This window comes from Crocodylus porosus, unplaced genomic scaffold (genome assembly GCF_001723895.1).
Source record: "Crocodylus porosus isolate Cpor-Errol unplaced genomic scaffold, CroPor_comp1, whole genome shotgun sequence".
NCBI classification, from domain to species: Eukaryota; Metazoa; Chordata; order Crocodylia; family Crocodylidae; genus Crocodylus; species Crocodylus porosus.
The window spans coordinates 25,016,687-25,036,130 of NW_017728906.1; positions in this window are offsets into that span (position 1 = coordinate 25,016,687).

Below are 19,444 nucleotides of genomic sequence, written 5' to 3' on the forward strand. Positions count from 1 at the left end.
GCCGCACTTCAAGAGGGATGTGGAGAACCTGGAGAGGGTCCAGAGGAGGCCACTCGTATGGTTGGGGGCCTCCATGGCCAGCCCTATGAGAAGAGGCTGAGGGACCTGAATCTCTTCAGTCTCCGCAAGAGGCAACTGAGGGGGGATCTTGTGGCTGCCTACAACCTTATCATGGGCCACCAGCAGGCACTCAGGAAAAGTCTGTTCACCAGGGCCCCCCTTGGAGTCACTAGGACCAATGGCCACAAGCTGAGGGACGATCGGTTTAGGTTAGATATTAAGAAGAACTACTTCACTGTAAGGGTGGCCGGAGCCTGGAATAGGCTGCCCAGAGAGGTGGTGCTGTCACCTTCCCTGAAAATCTTCAAGAGGAGACTGGACAGGCACCTTGGCTGGGCTCTTATTACCCCTGCCACCCCCAGTGCTCCTTCCTGCCCATGGCAGGGGGTCAGACTCAATGATCTGTCTAGGTCCCTTCCGACTCATTAATTCTATGAATCTATGATTCTATGTTCACTCTAGATTTCTCAAGCAGCCTTCCTCCTTTCTAAAAATAACATGAGAGGTGTGGTGGGCAAGTAATAGAAGTGAGGGACCCTAGAGTTGGAGCTGGGGCAGGAATTATGTGACCACCAGGGTGCATCATAGTCAGCCCTAGACCCAAACTTGTCACAATCTATATTAATTCAATCATTTTCTAAAATTGGTAATTTCTTTTTATGACTCTGAGATTAATTTTTTGCTGTATGTTTACGTGCATTTTCATATTTTCCCGAATTTTGAGAGTGTCACCTTCCCTTTTACTATTCTATAAAAGCCACTAGCTATCAAATCTATAGCTAGATTTTATATACACAGACTTCAGGTTTGTCCCAAATTAGGTTTTAATTTGTCATTTTGGAAAGTCTAAGGTGTCACCTGCAACCTAGTTTTGGATTACAAACATTTCTGGAGTTCAGAGCTGTTGGGAAGCTGGCATTGATTGGGTGCCATCTTTTTAACCTGTTACAAAAAGATAATGGTGATTTTTGGAAGGTAGATACAGTCCTACAGAACTTACAGTCTCTCCCCTAATACACAGTCAAACTTTAAAAGAACTTAATGAGATATCCCTCACCTCTAAATATTTTTTTAATTTACTCTTAAGATCTCTTGAAGTCACCCAGCTCACCCCCCTGCTCAAGGCAGAATCATTCCTGAATAAATCATTCCAGCCAAATGTCTGTCTTACCCGATCTTGAAATTTCTAGAGATGAAGATTTCACAACCTCTGTAGGTAGCCTGTTCCAGTACATAACCATCCTCATCGCCAGAAAGTTCTTACAAGTCTCCAACCTAAATTTCCTTTGCTGAAGTTTGAGGCCATTGCTCCCAGTTCTGTTCCCTAAATCCACAGAAAAAAGTTTATGCCATCCTTTTCCTTTGGGTATTTGAAGGCTATAACCTCAGTTTTCTTTAAATCATCCTTCATATTTTATTCATATTTGGGAGTGCTTTGACCAACTCCCTACACAGTAATACAAGGTAGTTCTTATCCATGCAAGAGCTGAACATACCATCTCATTACAAACTTATCAGTATTCTAACAGAAGGCTGAAATGGTCATCATGAGGAGAGATTTTATTTTGCCCAACTACAGTTTTTTTCCATGCTGTATAATCTGTCACAAATCTCAAGTGTTGCTTTTATCATTTTTTACAGGGTGGGTCTAACCATAAGAGGGAAAGAAATAATAGCTAACACAAACACATTTCTCCCCAAGCCTGTAAAACTTAAAAACTTAAAATAATGTGAATGTTGACAGTGGGCCAATTTGTTGATGGATAACTGATGCTCAGCCTTTGCCACATGGCTCCACCTCCCCTATATCCTGTCCGGGCCCAACTTGTATCCAGTTAGAATAATTCCAAATTGTCCAACCTCTCCTTCCCAGGTATGAGGATTTACAGCTCAGCTTGACCTTCAGTCAGTGTATCCCCTCTTCACAGTCTCCTTATGTCTCTTGGGTAAGTTAGAGTTCCCCAGGGTAGGTGGAAACTTAATTTCCTCCCTGGCTCCCCGCCACCCTCCAAGCAACATGGAATCATCTCAGAAAGATTTCTTCTCTATCTCAAAACACAAATTTGAGGTCACAACTTTTCCATTCCAAACAGGCCAGTCTTTATTCCCGAAGTCTTGCATTGTCAATGCACCTGGTCACAGCCAGTTAAATCCTCCCATTGCTCCAGCTCTGGAACTCTATTGCCCAGGCAACTCATTACTGCCACCAGTCTGAAAGGATCTAGTCCTGACTCTTCTTCTCTCTCTCTCTTTCTTGCCCATTGGATGTCTCCACTCACTGCTGATCAGATTCCCCATGCCTCCTCATGGGCTTGCAGTAGCTCACTCTGGCTGCTTCTCTCGCTTCCATCACCAGGGATCTCACACTCACTGGCCATGTCTTAAAAGACTCACTGTCTCTTAAAAGTTCCTTTCAGGTTGCTGCCCAGTCATTGGCAGCTTTGGTGGCAGACCTCCGTGTCGCTGGTATTCTCATCTTTCTGCATCTGACATCCTCAGGCAGAAGGCCAGGGGAGCAGGTCCAGTGCCAGTAAGTATTCTTCTGCTCTCTCTGAACCCTTGAAATGGGCTGCAATGGGCAATGTTATATGATGAGCTAGGAAAACAGGTTTACATGTTTACATGTATCTGACTTAGATGGCACACATGTATGTGACTCAGTGATTAGTGCACTGTAATTGGTACTACTGCACATTAGTGCATTAGCATGGCTTTAACCGTGACATGCTTATGTGCGGTAGAATTAGTGTACTGCACTTCTGGCATCTCATGTAGATGTGCCCAATGTGTATTAGGAACCTGAGTCAGTTTCTGGACTTGGCATGCAGTTTTATCTCCTGTCAGCCTAGGAAGCCAAGAACACTGCAGAAGCCCTGTAGTTATCCTTTTTATTACACATGCAGGTAATGCTCTGTTATTGCTTTATAAAGAACATGAGCTCATTTGCCAGTCTTTTATCTAATTTACATGTGTAAATGAATCTAAAATTACATTTCCTCAAACACATCTATACTTATAAACTATGTTTTACAAGATGTGTATTATTGATATTCTCCTGAAATATTCCTAAGAGAGAAGCTAGCACACCGAAGAACGCAGCTCGTTTCTTTTGTTATGAAACGGAAGGTGTTTCTTAAAAGGGAACATCCTTTTAAATATAGGCCCTTAATTGTCTGAAATAACTTTTAATGGGACTAGCTTCTAATTACCTAGCTTTGTAGATAGCACTCTTATTTCATACAAAAACTTACTAAGATTTTTAATGAATTAAAGAGACCAGAATTCTCTTCAATAAAGTAAGAGTATCTTGTGCTCTTTTAAATGTTTCTCCTCAGCATGCTATATCTCCCTTTATTACACCACTCTTCATTCTTTCCTTTTCCATTGTTAAATGTTTTCATTTGTTTTTATTTCATGTAAAAGAATAATGTGTCTGGATACTTTTATGCATGCCCTGTCATTCTCCTTTCACCGTGAAGTGTTCAACTTTCTCTTCTCTTTGTTCAATGGGAAGTCTTTTGGAACTCTATTTGAATCCCATGTAGGTCAGTCAAGCTCCAGGCATTCTAATTCTTTTCATTTTATGTTGGGCTGAATGATACAGTAACATTTTTGTACAGCCTTAGAATTAAAAAAAGGCTTCTCACAGGGTCAGGCCCAGTTCAAAATGAAAATCATTATCATTTTTAGAATTTCAAATAAAAATAATAGAAAAAATATATAACAGAAAAGGTTGCTAATTGCACAATATATGCATGGCATCTTAGGGTGCCTATACGTGAGCTGGGAGACTGCTCTGACATTCTGTAATTACTTGATTAATTGAGTTTGCTGGACTCGAGCCTTCTGGTAATTACTGCACTCCAGCCAGCTTCCACATCTCATGTATTAGCATCCCCATGCTTTGGAATAGTAGTGGGGGTGCCTTAATGAAAGCTCGTTTGACGAGCTTTAGATAAAACACTCCCATTGCCATTTTGAAGCAGGAGGGTGCTTATACATGAGACGCTTCAGGCACTTCAGAGCAGCTCTTGGAGTTACTCTAATTAAAGCCCCTCCCTCCCCACCCCACCCCCCTCACTCCTGCAACATGCATAAAAACACTCTTACAGTCGCATTTTCTCAGCTATAAACCAGGTTTTTTTATGGGCTCAGCAGGGAGAAGCAACTTATCAGGGAGCCACGTTTATCTCCCTGATTTTCAATTTTGTCTCATAAAAATGGACACAATTTATGGTTGATTAGGGACAGTCTGGATTTGATCTCTGAATTTTCTCTTGCTTGTCCCTGCCCAGGCTTGAGCTCCTGCCCTCAGTATTGGGGATTTTTTCTACTCTTTACTCAACTGATTTGAAATGTGGGGGTACAGGATCCTTGATGGCTCCTGAAACACTGGCTGCATACAGACATTCATTTTCTCATGGGAGAGTTGCTGCTCTTCCAGGAAAAACCATAGGTGTACAGATGTTCAAGGTTTTTCTCACAGAGTAAAAATGACTGCTCCAGGAGAAGAATAACCTGGAAACAGCCAAGGTTAAATCACTCCCAGAAGAGTCTCTCTTAGAAGAGAGAATAGCTGTACACGTTCAGACTCTGAGTGGTCTGTGTCAGCCAATCAGGGTTGCCCTGTGTATTGCTGCCATTTGTCACCAGGCAGACTGAAAAAACCTAAAGAACATGCTGAGTTATGTGCACAGGGTCCCCCCTAGCTATGCATTGTCAGCACTGCAAGCTCTCTGCTCTTCACGGCCTCAGCATTCAAAAGTCTGTCCAGGCCTCCCCAGGTAAGCTTTTCTACCAGGAGAACAAACCTGGGAGAATTCCTGCAGATCATTTGAACGTATATACATAGCCCTAGTCAGAATTGGAAGCTAGGAGCATTTTCTACTAATATTGTATTAGGCATTTTTGAGCCAGGAGGCTCTGAATGATTGATGGGAGCATTTCCCTTCCCCACCAATCAGGAAAGGGAAGGAGAGAGGCTTGCCCCGCCCCAGCATGGGGGTGAAGTGAAGAGAAGGACCTGAGGAAGAACTAACCCCTCAGAACTGGTCCACTCCCAGTCTGGGGGCAGAGCCTTCTGAAGGAATAAAAAGGCAGCATGCCCAGCACACAGGCAGCTTTGATGAAGGACAACACACAAGGGCTGTGAAGAGTTGGTTGAGCTGACCGGCGGGGCAGAGCAGTTGCCTCAGAAGTACCCATAGAACACCGTCACCAACTGGGGAGTGGCAAGTGGCTGTGTCCCTGCCTTGCTGTGGAGGGAGCCATGGTGATGATGCACAGGCCAGTGCAGGGAGGGTCCAGGAGTGGATGGGACCTTGGCCGCTGCACAAGGCAGTGCAGGTCTCCAACCCTCTGCACGAGGCAGGGGTGACGGTGTGCAGGCTGGTGCACGGAGGGCCTGGGAGCAGATGGGACCTCAGCAGCTGTATGCAGCAGCGTGGGTCTCCAACCCTGCATGAGGCAGGAACGGGGCCACTGGTGCATGGGATAGTGCACAGGGCCATAGAGCTGAAGGTACTGCAGCAGCTGCATGCAGTAGTAGGGGTCTCCAACCCTGCACAAGGCAGAGACAAGGCTATTGATGCATGGGATGGTGCACAGTGTGTAGAGCAAGCTGACAGGCTGGGAGAGCTGCCCGAAGCAGAGGGAAGAGATACCTTGCCCCCTGCAGATGAGTCCAGGTCTAATTAGCATGTGTTTGGGCAAATTCATAACTGTAAATATATAAATATAAATATATATATATATATAACTATATAAATAAATAAATAAATATATACACACATATACGTGTGTGTGTGTGTATAAGTTGGTGATTATATGTTGTATAACATTCTTTACTAGTAAATATATAAATAGTTAAGACTTACTGGGTGCCCTGGCTCTCTGTTCTGTAGGAAGGGGAGGGGAACTGCATAAAGCCAGGCAGCCATGCCTCCAGCAGCATACCTGCACCCGCTGACATCCCTTCATTTGGAGAGGGGGTACCTTTCTGCATACCACCCAGGTTACACTAGTGCTAATTCTGCTTGGGCATGCCCCCTTCCCTCTACTAATCCTGTAAACCCTCAGCAAATCCTCTGTACCCTCTGCTCTTTCTGTCTGGCACCCAAACCTGATCAGCTGGTCATCTCTCAAATGTGTTTGGATAGCCTCACTTGTTACACTATTTTAGTGGTACAAATTTCAGTAAGAGGCTGTTACTTTAGTACCTTAACCTGCAACTCAAGTCAGGCATATGATGCAATTCTGAATTACCTGGAGCAAGCAGGAGTTTGGACGGCTGTTTTCTGGGCCATACGCTCCACACTTTGCTTTGGTTTTCAAACCTGTAGGGATGCAGACAGTTTGAGTTAACAGCTACAACTACCTGAGTGTCTAGCTCCAGGCTGAGCTCCTTAATGGGGTCCCAAATGGTTATTTGTGCCACATGACATCCGGATGAAGGGGCAAAGGCTTCTGTTAGTTCTCCCCAAGAGAAGCTGTTTTGGATCCTTTGTCTTTGGGCCACCAGCCTGAGTCAATCCTGAGGACCTACTTAGAACAAATTCAGGAATGCAGCTGCCCATGATGGCTGATTATTTTTTAAATAGAAGGGTATTCTGATTAAATTCCTCTTCCCCTGAGCACAGCTCTAAAACTGCAACATGGGATAAGAAGAGTAATGTAAGCTATTTCTCCTACACTTTTCACAGTTTCTTGTGGACAGCTAAGCCAGCATTTAGGCCTGTTCTGCACTGACACTGACAGAGTATGCAAAGTATCTTAAATGAGGACAAAGATCTGGTGCATAGTGCTTTGTTTTTTGCAGGGGGGCGGGGTGGAGGGCAGTATCAGATAGATTTACCTTCCTTTTCCAAGAAAAATGATTTAATGTTGTTAATATTATTAGTTAGTGAACTATTTGTAACATACAGGCATATCTTTTAAAACCTCCTTTTTCTGTAACAGATATTAAATGCTCTGCTTACATTTTTTGCAGACGGCTTTTCTTGCAAAGCTGCATCTGATTGAAAATGGGTTATGCACAAATGTACATTCTGTATGTTAACGCTAGGGGACTCTGAGGTGTCATCTGATGTCAATTCAAAGAGATTACCTGTAGATTGAAAAGTATTAAGTCATTATTCCCTTCAAACAGAATGTGGTAGTCTTAAAAATCAAAGATAATGTTTTTAAGACCTTCAATTATTTTTTTAAAAGCTAAATTTACTTAAGCCTTACCTTCCCTACACTCTTCTTTATTCAAGTTTTAGATCTCTGTAACTTTCCTGATTATATATCCTATTTAAAAATGCCCTGCTGTGTTATCTGTTTTTCAGATATCAATAGGTGTGCTTGGCTAACCTTTGGGTTTAAATAGTTCTGAATAATGGGGAAGTCAGTCTGATGTTAAAGCAAAGGGAGCTTACATTTATAGTGGCAGCAATAATGATGGGACAACATTATACAATGACTTCTGGAAGCAGAGAAGTGTCAGAGCAGCATGAAAAACTCCTCTCTCACACTGTTAAGGCTACCCAAATTCTCCAGAATAACACACTTATTTCTGTGAAATCAAAGCTAATATCCATGTCACCCTGGTTACAAAGAAAAGTAAATTCAGACAGGAACTAATTGCCCTTGTCTGGTTTAAAATAGAGAAATCATCTTTTGTTTTAGCAGATTTCCTCTACAGCATTTTGCTATTTTCACTAGAAAACACAGTGTGTATAAAATGGTTGCGTGAAAGGGTTAGCAATCTGAAACACAGTAGTGGACATTGTTGAGGTTATAGCAATACATTTAGTAACCTAAGTGAAGGGTGTAGGTCGTGATATTTGGAGAACTAGCACACCTTAGTGGAAACAAGTAGTACTACAACAAACATCATTTTTAATTGAAGTGTTCTCCACATTGCCTTTGCACTGTCTGGCATTTTACCTAACTTTTAAGAACTTTTTTGTAATTTGTTAATTTGAAATATGCATGCCTCCATAAACCTGGTTTTAATTTGTAGGGTTTTTAAAATTAGTAATCAGAAGACAACCTTTGGGGGCCATACTTCTACACCACAGGAGATAAAAATACACGTGCGTACACAACCTATACTCTAGGCAGTGTTCTTTTATAAAGCTACCACTTCCACCAGCCTGGACAGTAGTTTGGGATTTTATTTTTTAGAGCTACTGAGGTCTGAAAACTCAAGACATCATAGGTGAAAGTCACTTAGGCTCACTGCTTCTGAGAACTGGCTCCTTTAATTGATGGGACACGGACATGAGTTAATTTGTATGGATTCTACTCAGGTTATTTCAGTGAAATTGATGGAAAAGGGTCTGAAGCAAATATCTACACTGATTCTCATTACTGAACAAAAAAGTTGAATATTATTAGAAAAATAATTTGATTTTAGTTTTGGTTTAACACCATAATAATCTTAAATATCACCAAAAAGAAAAAAGGGCATGAGTAAGATCATGTTCTGTGTTTCCAGATTGGATCCAGGTAGGGTGCAGATTAATCAAGTCTGCTCCCATGCATGCTAATTAGCATGTGCAGATGTCCCGCACATGTATAGGTACCCACAGTGTCTGCCTTGAGAATTGCCTTCAACCAGCCTGTGTTACATGAGTATCTTCTTGGGTCTGTGCCATGCTTTATAGAAGAAACTCTGCCAGTCACACTGTGCTGCTTACATATAAATCAAAACCCTTTTAGGAACCAGTCTTGTCCCTCCTTCTGGTCTTGTCTCTATTTGCAGGAAAGGGAAAGAGGAACTGAAGTGCAGAAAGACTGAAAGTCAGAAACAAGAATATGTGGGATTATTGCTGACATTTCTTATACAGTGAATGGGTTAGTTCCAAACATACTGCCAAAAAGGGTGGGCTTGGAGGTGAGAGTAGCAACAATTGATATCATACCTGGAAATTCAGCAGAGTTTCTAGTGCCAGGCTATACTGATGTCAGAGGTCAAGCTAAGAAGGTGTTTACATTTTTGATAGCACACATGATCTTAAGGATGACCTTAAGGTTGACTCTTCCTATCAGTGTAGGCATAGCCTGAGTGTCTGGTTTCCAGTTCAAATTCGATCCAGCTTGATGGCTATTGTTGTTTTGGGAACAAATGGTTTTAGTTCAACACCAGGGTAGATTTGCCTATATCGCCATGCTAAGTAACTCCAGTTGGGGCACCTGTCTGCAATGCATGTATAGAAAGATTTCATGGGTATGGAGGTTGAATTCTTTATTGCTGCAATGCTAAAGAGTGGGATCTCTGCCTTAAATATTCAAACAGATTGGCAGGACAGTTTGAGTTGCATTTCCAGTATTAGACTGCATGGGGAAACCAGGTGACTTCAGGGTGGGATCCTCCAAAGCACCAAAGTACCTAGAAGCAAAAAGCTTGTTGCCTTTCAAAGACACTTGTCCTGTTAAGTCAAACAGTAGTTTCTTGATAGTCCTGCTCTCAGCTTTTAGTACTGGTCTTCTAGTATTTACTACAACCATTTAATTCAGATTTTTAAAAAACAGTTATGATGAAAATACTGCCCCCAATATTTCAAAGACAGTGAGACCTATAACAATACTATCTGGTAATTATAGGTCATGTTTAGTTGACTGGCTTCACTGACTAGGGCAGGTTTTAACTAACCAGTAGGTCTTCACTTTTTCTAATGCATTAAGAGTATATAATGAAAAAACTAAGGTCAGCTTTAGAAATATTAAAACTATGAAATATTTCAGGTAAACTGGAACATGAAAATGAGTACAATGATCTAGTTGTCATATTGCTTGTAAATGTGTGCCAAGACCCAAAAAGGCAGAAGTTTTAAGACCAAATTTTTTTTCTTGTGTTTTGTGCCTTATGTCCAGCACCCATTAAAACCAGTGAAAGGGAAGACTGTGAAAGGGATATGTTTTCTAAATGTACTTTGTAAAATAAGTTTAGTTTTTATTACTTTCTGAAACTTCAAGTGCAGCCGATTGTTCCTGAGACCAGTTGTTCTCTTGTAACAATGACTAGTTGACTGTTTCATGTAGTTACAATGACTAGTTGACTGTTTCATGTAATAATAATTATTGACAAGGGACAAAGCATGGAGCAGTCAGAATTTGCCCCACTCTTGGTTCCCATAATTTGGAGCTGCACCCTCTTTGAAATAGTCTAAGATATCCATAATAGATGTGATTTCTAAGATCTTCTGTAGGAGTTCTTTTCAAAAGCTGTATTGTTTCCATGGATGCTGCCGTATAATCTAATTATTCCTGATGGGTTGCCTATTGTACCCTAGGCTTCATCAAAGGAAAAGAAAACAGCAAGGTAGATCATTTGAGCAAAATTCTTTTATTTGTTTAGGACAATGTTTCACAAAAGCTCTAGCTGGGAGGGGATAGAAATCTCTTCGGAGAGTCCTTTCTTTTAGAATTCAAGTTGCTATAATCATGTAAAGCAGCTCTGTATACTGTATGTTTTATCCTTTCTTTTCATTGGATGATAGAAGACATTTCAGCCCCATGTTGGGGTACCCCCCCACAATGAAAAATTAAATCATTTGTATTGAAAGATCTACTGTAGACAAGGAAGGGTAAAGCAACCTCAAGCAGTCAGAGAATGCAGCCTAGACCCAACACCTGCAGCTTGTCAGAGGAATAATTCCATCCAACCCAGCTGGAATCTTTTCTTGATCAGATGTATACAGTGGTGCAAGGGAGTTGCTATTTACATCCACCTCATTAAAGTTAATGAGCTTTTATTATCACTGGATTCTCAAATTCTTGGTTGTTATGATGAATCTCACTTGGTCTGGAGCTTGTGTAACTGCACTGTTTTTGACCCTAGCCATTGTCCTAGACAGTCTTAAGTTCTCACACATGCTGTTTCACAGGAAATCCCCTTGCACCTGCACATGTAGCTTCTGCCACCTCTGCCCCATCTGATATGTTGTACTATATCACAGCAAGTAGTGACACATCACCCTGTGTATGTATGGTGCTGTTATTAGATGAAATCCCTGTTTTTATTTTTAGGAGTTTTTTTCATACAAGCTTTTCATACAATCTATTGTGCAGACATAAGCAGCTGGCAGAGCTCTCTCAGCAGCCATTATGGCACTAACAATTTTTCCCCCAATTATGCTACATCTTTTACATACTTGACCTGGTATATGCACATTAAAATACATTATTGCTGTTTAACTGCAATTCTGCTTACTAGATAATCTATGAAGGGTACCAAAACTGTACAAAGTCTTGACTGAACCATCCCTCTACTCTCTACTTCCTTTCAGATTATTTCTACTATTTCACAAGTTTTTCAGCAGTTTAGTTCCATTCACTTTATAGGTCATTTCTAAAGAAAAAATGTTCTGATGTTTGTGGGCTTCCCATCTGTCCTTCTTCCACTGTGTTGCTCTCTCTCTTTAAACAATTAAAGCATGATGCTAGTACTTCTCATTTTGGAGTAAAAAAAATGACCATACTAATTGTGTGGTCTAGACAGTATTTTAGAGAGCAAATGACAGGTCCAGATTTATAGACATGAACAGAAAAACAGTCTAAATAATGTCCATGATTGTAGCAAAATGACAAAATTCACGATAAGCTAACTTTTTAATTGGTACCATTAATTTGGCAGACTTTGTATGTCTTTAGTTTGGAGAACAAAGCAAATGTTTTGGGGGACCACTGAAAAGAAAACTATATTACTCCTTGTATTACTATTTGATCAGTAGATCAATTTGGCTATCACATAATCAGTGGTTGTGTATCTCAGGCTTTCTCTGCTGAATGGATTTTGCATGTTGGAAGCCGTTCAAACCATTACTAACATTGACATAATTTGTAAACCCTTGCTAATGTTGTTGTTACTTTGATACTGTGCATTAAAGTATTATGTAATTCTTTAGGCTAAACCAAGTATATAAAAATCATTAGCAAATAATATGCTGTTCTGTGCCAAACCACTGATCGCATGTTTGGTACTGCTTATTTTATTTTCTAGGCTCATTCTTGTTCTTCCTTTAACAATGCCAGTATTTGAAGCAGGCTTCCTTTGTGCAGCTGGTTTTGATAAAGAACACACAGGGGCTGGGTGAACAAATGTACCTTCTTCTTTCCCCCAAGTGTTTTTTTCTCTCTAGGTTACAGTATGTTCTGTTTTTTATATAAATATGGTATACAATATGGTTGCAGGAATCAAGGGTCAAAAACATCAAGAAAAATCCAAGGGCTGTCTTTACATGGGGCTCTATCCTGAATTTAGCTGGGGCTCAGTAACTTCTGTATATCAGATGGTATGCTGTAATTGTGTCCACAGGTCCAGCTGGCTCTTATTGCAGTACATATCATTGCTTCCATATGGCAAGGACTTTATCTAAATTAAGCACTCAGGATTGTGGGCAGGTATCCCACGCTGCTTTAACTTGTTCCTGGGCCGTATGAGTTTCGGTGTTACTTTTTTTTTTCCTGTGTTGCATTGTGGGTTATGTCACAGTAGCCAGCAAAGAAACAACTACAGTCTGGGACATGTTCATTATTCCTCTTTTTTTGGCTGGCTAACATGGACAAAACAGTGGTCTGTGACATGCTATTGGTCATCACAAGTGTTTATGAAAGTATATTTAACAGATACCAGATGGCTTCAGCTTCACAAGACATCCACCAGGCTACCAGTACCTTTTACAGTCATTTTGACAGCAGTGCCAGCAGCTGGCATGCCTGCAGCTGCACTGGAAGGACAAACTGGAACAGAAGATTGGGAGGATAACATAGACCAGATGTCAGTAGAAGGAGTTTTTTGGATCAGCTTTCCTGGGTGTACTATTGTTTCTGATCTCATGAAACAAGAGTCAAATGGTAGAAGAGGATCATGGTAGAGACCTAGAATGACTAGCAGTGGACTAACCCCTTTTGTGGAGATCTGTATTGAGCTCATCTCAGCTGCTATAGAGGCACATCAACATAAATGCTCCTCTAACTAGTCAAAGTGCTAGAGTACCACTATCATCAAGAAACCAAAGAAAAGATGGAGTTCACATTTACTGGACTATTCCATCTCTGTCTTTCTTTGATGTTTCAGTGCTCAGAAATTTGGCATTGGGATTTTCTAATTTGTATCTTGTTAGGTTCTCATACTTCCACACCACCAAGGTATGTGAGAAATTTGCATTTGTGTTTCAGGCTCTTTGGTTGCTTTTATGCTCCATCCCTTGTGGGGCTGGCAGCCTTGAGAGAAAAAAGCAAAGCCTCCAGTGCTGCCTCCTTCTTGCTGAGCAGAGGCACCTGTTCAGCTCTTCAACACCTTGCCTCCAGGGCTGATGAGGATTATTTTTTCCCCTGAAACTAGTATAGCTCAGATGGGCTCCTGAGCCCATTTGACCAGTTCCATGGCTCCAGGATGCAAAATTGCAGTGGTCAGCTCTCCAGGCTGAACCCTCGTATGAAGAGCCAAGTTTCCAAGTCCAGGCCTGGCTTTTATCCAAGTAGTTGGAGTGTTTATGTGTATAGGGCTTGGGTACAGCCAAAGTGTGGTCAGGGCACCAAACAGTACTTGAGGCTTGCCTATTTCCCTGAAGGGTGCCAGTCCAAGAAGGTATAAAATGTGAGAACCATTAGCAGGTCTTTATTGCAATGGTCAACCTGCTAAGCTATCCAGCTCAAGTTCCTGCATTCAAGATTGCTGGCTGTGTCTTCCTAGGGGCTCTAGGCTGAACATAGATTTTTTTTTCTGGCTAACATGATGTCTCACACCCCACAAGAAGCCTGCAAAACAGGTTTACAAATTGGGGGGTCACTGGCTCTGAAGATGAACTTTGTGGCTGGAGGTTAAAAGGGTGTGCATTCAAGACTGCCCATCTCCCCCTTTTTATTGGGCAGAGGACTCTCTCAGCTGCCTGCAATTTTACATGTTTAAATTTGTGTGTGTGTGTCTGAAGGCAAACCAGCTACATTTTTAAAAGCAAGAGACGCTAGTCATGACCTGATTTTCTCGTTTAGAGGATACAAGATCAAGCCTGAGTTGGATCTGATTTTTTTTTCTGTTTCATACCTTTTTTCATTATATTTGTTTGGGATGATGATGACAATATTTTGGAGAGAAGAAAGCTGTCATAGAAGGCTGTCTTTTGTCTCTACTTTAACAGAAACAGAAGTAATTGTTGAAAAGTCATTTTTGAAGAAACTATTTACTCTCATGTGCAATGCTGGCAGAAGTATAATAATCAGTCAGTCAGTAAAGCATAAGTAAACTTGTTTTTAAACAAAGTTACAGATAAAAACTTGATGCTGCTTGCTGGAAAAATATAACTAATCTCCTGGATAATAGGCTTAAGGAGTTTACCTAACTGTAGAATTTACCCTGTATGTCATTGCTACAGGATGGATCACAATATGCAGTTTTGTTACAAAAGGAAAGCAAAGTTCTTCACGCTCAATTATGTTTTAGGTTTAGAGAGAAACAAATTACACCAAATTATAAAGCGTATGTCTTGAGAGTAGAGTGACCCTGTGTCAGCTTCTCTGCAGTACTTGTCTTGGGGCCATGTCACACATTAATCTTGGGACATGTTAACTGCACTTAAAACCAGAGTATTCATGTGTTCAAGCAGTAAAGTACATGCTAAGTGTGATGGTATTGTAGCAAAGTTATGATTTTTCATGGGAGGAGTATCTCTAAATCATATTAAGTAATATGTGTTTAGCTAACACTGCTCCATCGAGATAATGCAAGTTCAGGTGTGTTGCTCCAGTGTGGTGTCAGGACTAGGACTGACAGTCAGCTGACTGTTGGTACCAGCCTTGGCCACACTGGAGCTGGTTCAAGACTGGCAGAGAGACTCAGTGCATTCCACAGATCTAGTGGCAGAAGTAGCACCCTCTCCCTGGCTCAGATCCCCTCTTCCCTCTGCCCCTACCAGCAGCAGAGACCTGGCTTGCCCTCATGTGTCATGGGCTGGTGCTCCTAGGCTGTACGGTGCTGAGCATGCAGCAGGGAGGGTGTGGGCTCCAGGACTGGGGGTTGAACATCCCCACTGGTGGACATGCAATCTATGACACCTAGTACTGGAGTCAGTTTGTAGTGGGAGAGGGACACAGCTGGCTGCACCCCTGTCCAGAGCAGGCTCAGGGGATAGTAAACTGCTCAGAACACAGTTTAACTTTTATTATGGCATGGTAATGCTTACTGTCATCTCATATAAAACACATGCTAAGTTGTCCCATGCAACAAAGCCCTTGCACATCTACTCATCCCACAATAAGTCAAAACTAAACTACAGTAACTTAGGCTTTTACATTCAGAAGTGAGATCCTCTATGTAGCTTTTACTTACCATGAGACAGGAGCAGACACATGTAATGGTTACTGCAGAAGAGCTGATTGGCTTCGAGTATGAGGAGTTCTAGTATCCATATACATACACAAATGCAAAGTGTCTTTCTTCCTTTGATAACTCTTCCCAGACTGAAAACCTCAGCTTTTCCATTTGGAACTAGGCATTTTGACACAAGTTCGTTTTCTGCAATAGAAAGTTGAAAGATTTCACTTTCATTCCAGTACAGAATGAAAACAAATGTCAAAGGTTTCCATAAAATGGAATTGTTGTCCTCTGGTCATCTCTAGCTACTTATAATTAGCTGAATTATTCATAAATAAATGGGGGAGAGAGGTTGTTTGCTTGTTTTTACTGTCTCTTTATAGGAAAATGTTCATTTGCTCCCATGATCTTTTTTTTTTCCACCTTGGATAGATATTGTTCAAATGGTGTGAAAAAACTTCTCTCATATGATGGTCAATATCAGCAGATAAAACCATTCTTTAGAAAACATAAGGAAAGAAAAGTAGCCAATATATAACACTGTTTCCTCTGGGATCAGTCCCATCTTAGGAAATATACAGGCTTCACTGAACAGCAACATTTGTGGTGCTATGCACATTTCCTTTCCGTCCCTTCTCATGTCATGTTGTCACACCCCCACAATCTTTTCTGTATGTCCACTTAAGGTCCAGATAGGGTTGGAGCCTAATCTGGGTAATAATAAATGTATGATATTTTAGCTATGATTTTTGAGTGAACAGTATGCAGTGGCTTGTCTTCTAAGGGCAAGTGATTAGAATGCAGTCTAAGTGGACTAGCGTGTTAACATGGATATATGGTTTGTTGTACCCATCCAAGCTTACTGATAGCTTGGATATCACTGCAAGATACTATGTTGTCATCTAGACATATCCAAGAAGCTACATTGCAGAAACAACTTACTAGCTAATCTCATTTGCCTCTAATGCTTGTCTTTGCCCTTAGAAGACATACCACTGCAACCTGTTCAACGTGAACACTAGACTTTTAAGTCATACCTTTAACATTAGCTAACTTATGGCCTGGTTCTGGGCCTTAAGGAATATGTCATGGGGATTTAGAGGGAAGAGCAGAGGTATAAGGAGTTATAAGAGACATATATGTCGCTCATAGCTGAATTTGAGCTGAGCGAACATGAGGATGATGCAGAAGGAAGCTGCAGTACCCAACAGATGCAAGAGGCACTTCACTGCTTTTCCTGACACACACATTTTGTTGCTTTGTGGGTCACTGCACAGTCTGTACGTTCTCTCTGCCAGTCTATACATTCTCTCTGCATATACTTTACATTTAAAAATAAGCAGTGCTTAGCCTGCTGGCTCTTGTAGGTGAATTTTACTCCCAGAGGAGCTCTTCATTCAGCCTTCTCAAATACAAAAACAGCAGACAAGCAAATAAATCAGCAAACAAAACCCTTCAGCCCTGTCCTGGGCAATAAGAGGGTCCCTTTGGTGCTGGTCCCAGCATAGCCCGGCCTCTTCCTTGTAGCAGGCTTGTTTGGCTTACAGCTTGCCTCCAGTTTGCAAGCTGCTCCTTCATACAGTTTTTTTCTCTCTGCTGTTCCTTGGGAATGTAAGCTTCTAGTGGGACACTCCCTCATTAAATAAATACCCATAGCCTAGCTTCTTCAATGGAGCTGGCTTCTTAAAAGGCCAGACAGCCCTGCTACATTAATACATTTTACAATGAACAAATTGTGCTACTCTTACTTTAAAGCAAAAAGAAATCCCAGTGAAAAAAATGCTGGTAATTATGGCCCAAATCACCTCCTACAGAAACTCCTCAGCCAGGGGTTCTGCTGGAAGACACCCAAGATCATCTCAATAAATAACTTGGTGGTGGTGGTCTGAGGTGGCATGTACTAACAGCAGGACTGGAAAAGGTTTCAAGACTTGCACCACAACATATGAAGTCCCCAGGGATCTGGAATAGACCCTATACCCCTGAACTGGCCCAGGCAGCCCTTAAAACCACTTGAAGAGGAGCAAATGTGGAATCAGTAATGCAACTCAGGCATTTCCACCTTCCCCTGCACCAGCCAGCCAAACCACTGTATTCCCTTGTTTGCCCTTTCAACACACTGCCCAATAGCGTAGACTCTGGGCCACGTAAAGAGGCCTCCACTTTTTCGGGGTTGGTTGGGGGTGGAGAAGATCTTCAAAAACATCTTGATCACCCTTCCAGAAAGAAGACAGGAGACTCATGGTGAAGGGATCTGCTTATGGGTGTACCTTGGACAGATTATCTTCCTGGTAGACTAAAGCTAAGTCAATGAAGGAAGGTTACTAGCTAGAGATGCCTTACCACACTTCTCTGCAGCGGCTGTTTTCTGAAACAGAAGTATAGCCATGTTTGTCAGCTGGTTCACATGGGGGCAGGCTAATTGACACTGTCACTCTGCAGTGCTAGCCCATTCACAGTGCTACTTGGACATGGCTACATTGCTTTCAGTTTAAGAGGCAGCCTGTGCAAATATCATGGCTTGTTTGAGGGTAACATTGCCTGACGCAGCAAGTTTATTGTGTAGATGTGCCCTTAGTCACTAATGTATTTTGATGCAGACATGACCTGCAATAGGTAAGCTTTTTAGTAACTTGATTCACTCTGGCTGTCAAATGTATACAATCATCTAAGTGCTGTTAACTAGATTGTGGCTAGTCCTGTTGTGGGAAGGGTTCAAGAGAAGAGTGAGCCACTGTCTTGGTCTTTTTGTTCACAGTTTGATAAACTTTCCAAAAAATGTCCTAGCATAGACCATAGATGGGGATGGGTCTATGGTATCTACTATTTTGCAGTGATAAGTGGGCTAGGGCTAAGTTAGGCTGAAGCATATGCTGCATCATTGCAACTATGCTGGTATGTGCTCCTGTCCATCCTCTTTTCTACATTCATCCTCAGTTTTTTTTAACAGAATTTCAGGCTCAGTTATCCAGAATATTGCTGGGGACTCAAGCTGAGGTGAAAAACTGAAATTCTTGCTGCCATCTAGGACTTCAAGAGAAAAAAGTAAAACTGAGCATAATTTTACAGCCCTAAAGTTTTACGGAGTTAGTGCATTATTCTTAAGCAGCACTTAATTCACCTAAATCTCACTTAGTTGGCCTTGATAGGCTATGTGTACTAGAGTAGAAGATTAATTTCTCTTCATAGTCCCCAGTGTGTTCATCCAGGGGTTGGCCTGGTTACTTTGGGCTGTGAGTGGACAGTGGTTGCTGTACACAAATACTACTTACAGCCTGCAACAGGGTGGCCTGTTCCTTTAACAGAAGGCAGCTAGTTAAACTGAAAGACTGCAACTGTGGAAAGGCTGATGAGAGCATGGCAATGGGAATCAGAAGGCCCAGTACACAGAAAAACAGGGGAAGAGTGAAGGAGAAGCACCAGAGGCAGGGACCTCTGTGCTCGTAGTAGGAGGATAAGCCTGGGAAAGGAAACCTGAAGTCACAGTGGACTCAGCTCTGGTTCCACAGTGATAAGGTTCCTCTACTTGCTGGCTTTGTTTGGTGAAGGACTGTACTTAACTGGGGCAGGCTAAGAGGTACTCTAGGCAACAAAGGCCAGTAGGGTGAAAGATGTTCAGGGGAGAGACAAAGCCTGGTTGAAAGGCCCTGAGGTAACAACGTGCTACATGTAATGGAGAATGCAGGCACTGTATCTTTCAGCCAGCAACATGAACCACAAGGCAGGATTAAAATGGATAGAGGGGCTACAGCAGCAATAGATTTCATAGATTTCGTAGACATTAGGGCTGGAAGGGACCTCAAAGATCATCAAGTCCAGCCCCCTGCCCCAGGGGCAGGAAGTCAGCTAGGGTCAAAGAATCCCAGCAAGATAAGCATCCAAACATTTCTTGAATGAGTCCGGAGTAGGTGCCTGCACCACTTTTAGAGGGAGTCTATTCCAAGTCCTGGGGGCTCAGACAGTAAAGAATTTTTTTCTGATGTCCAACCTAAAACGGTCTTGGTGGAGTTTATGACTGTTGGTCCTTGTTTTTCCTTGGGGTGCTCTGGTGAACAGATGTTCTCCCAGATCCGGATGTGCACC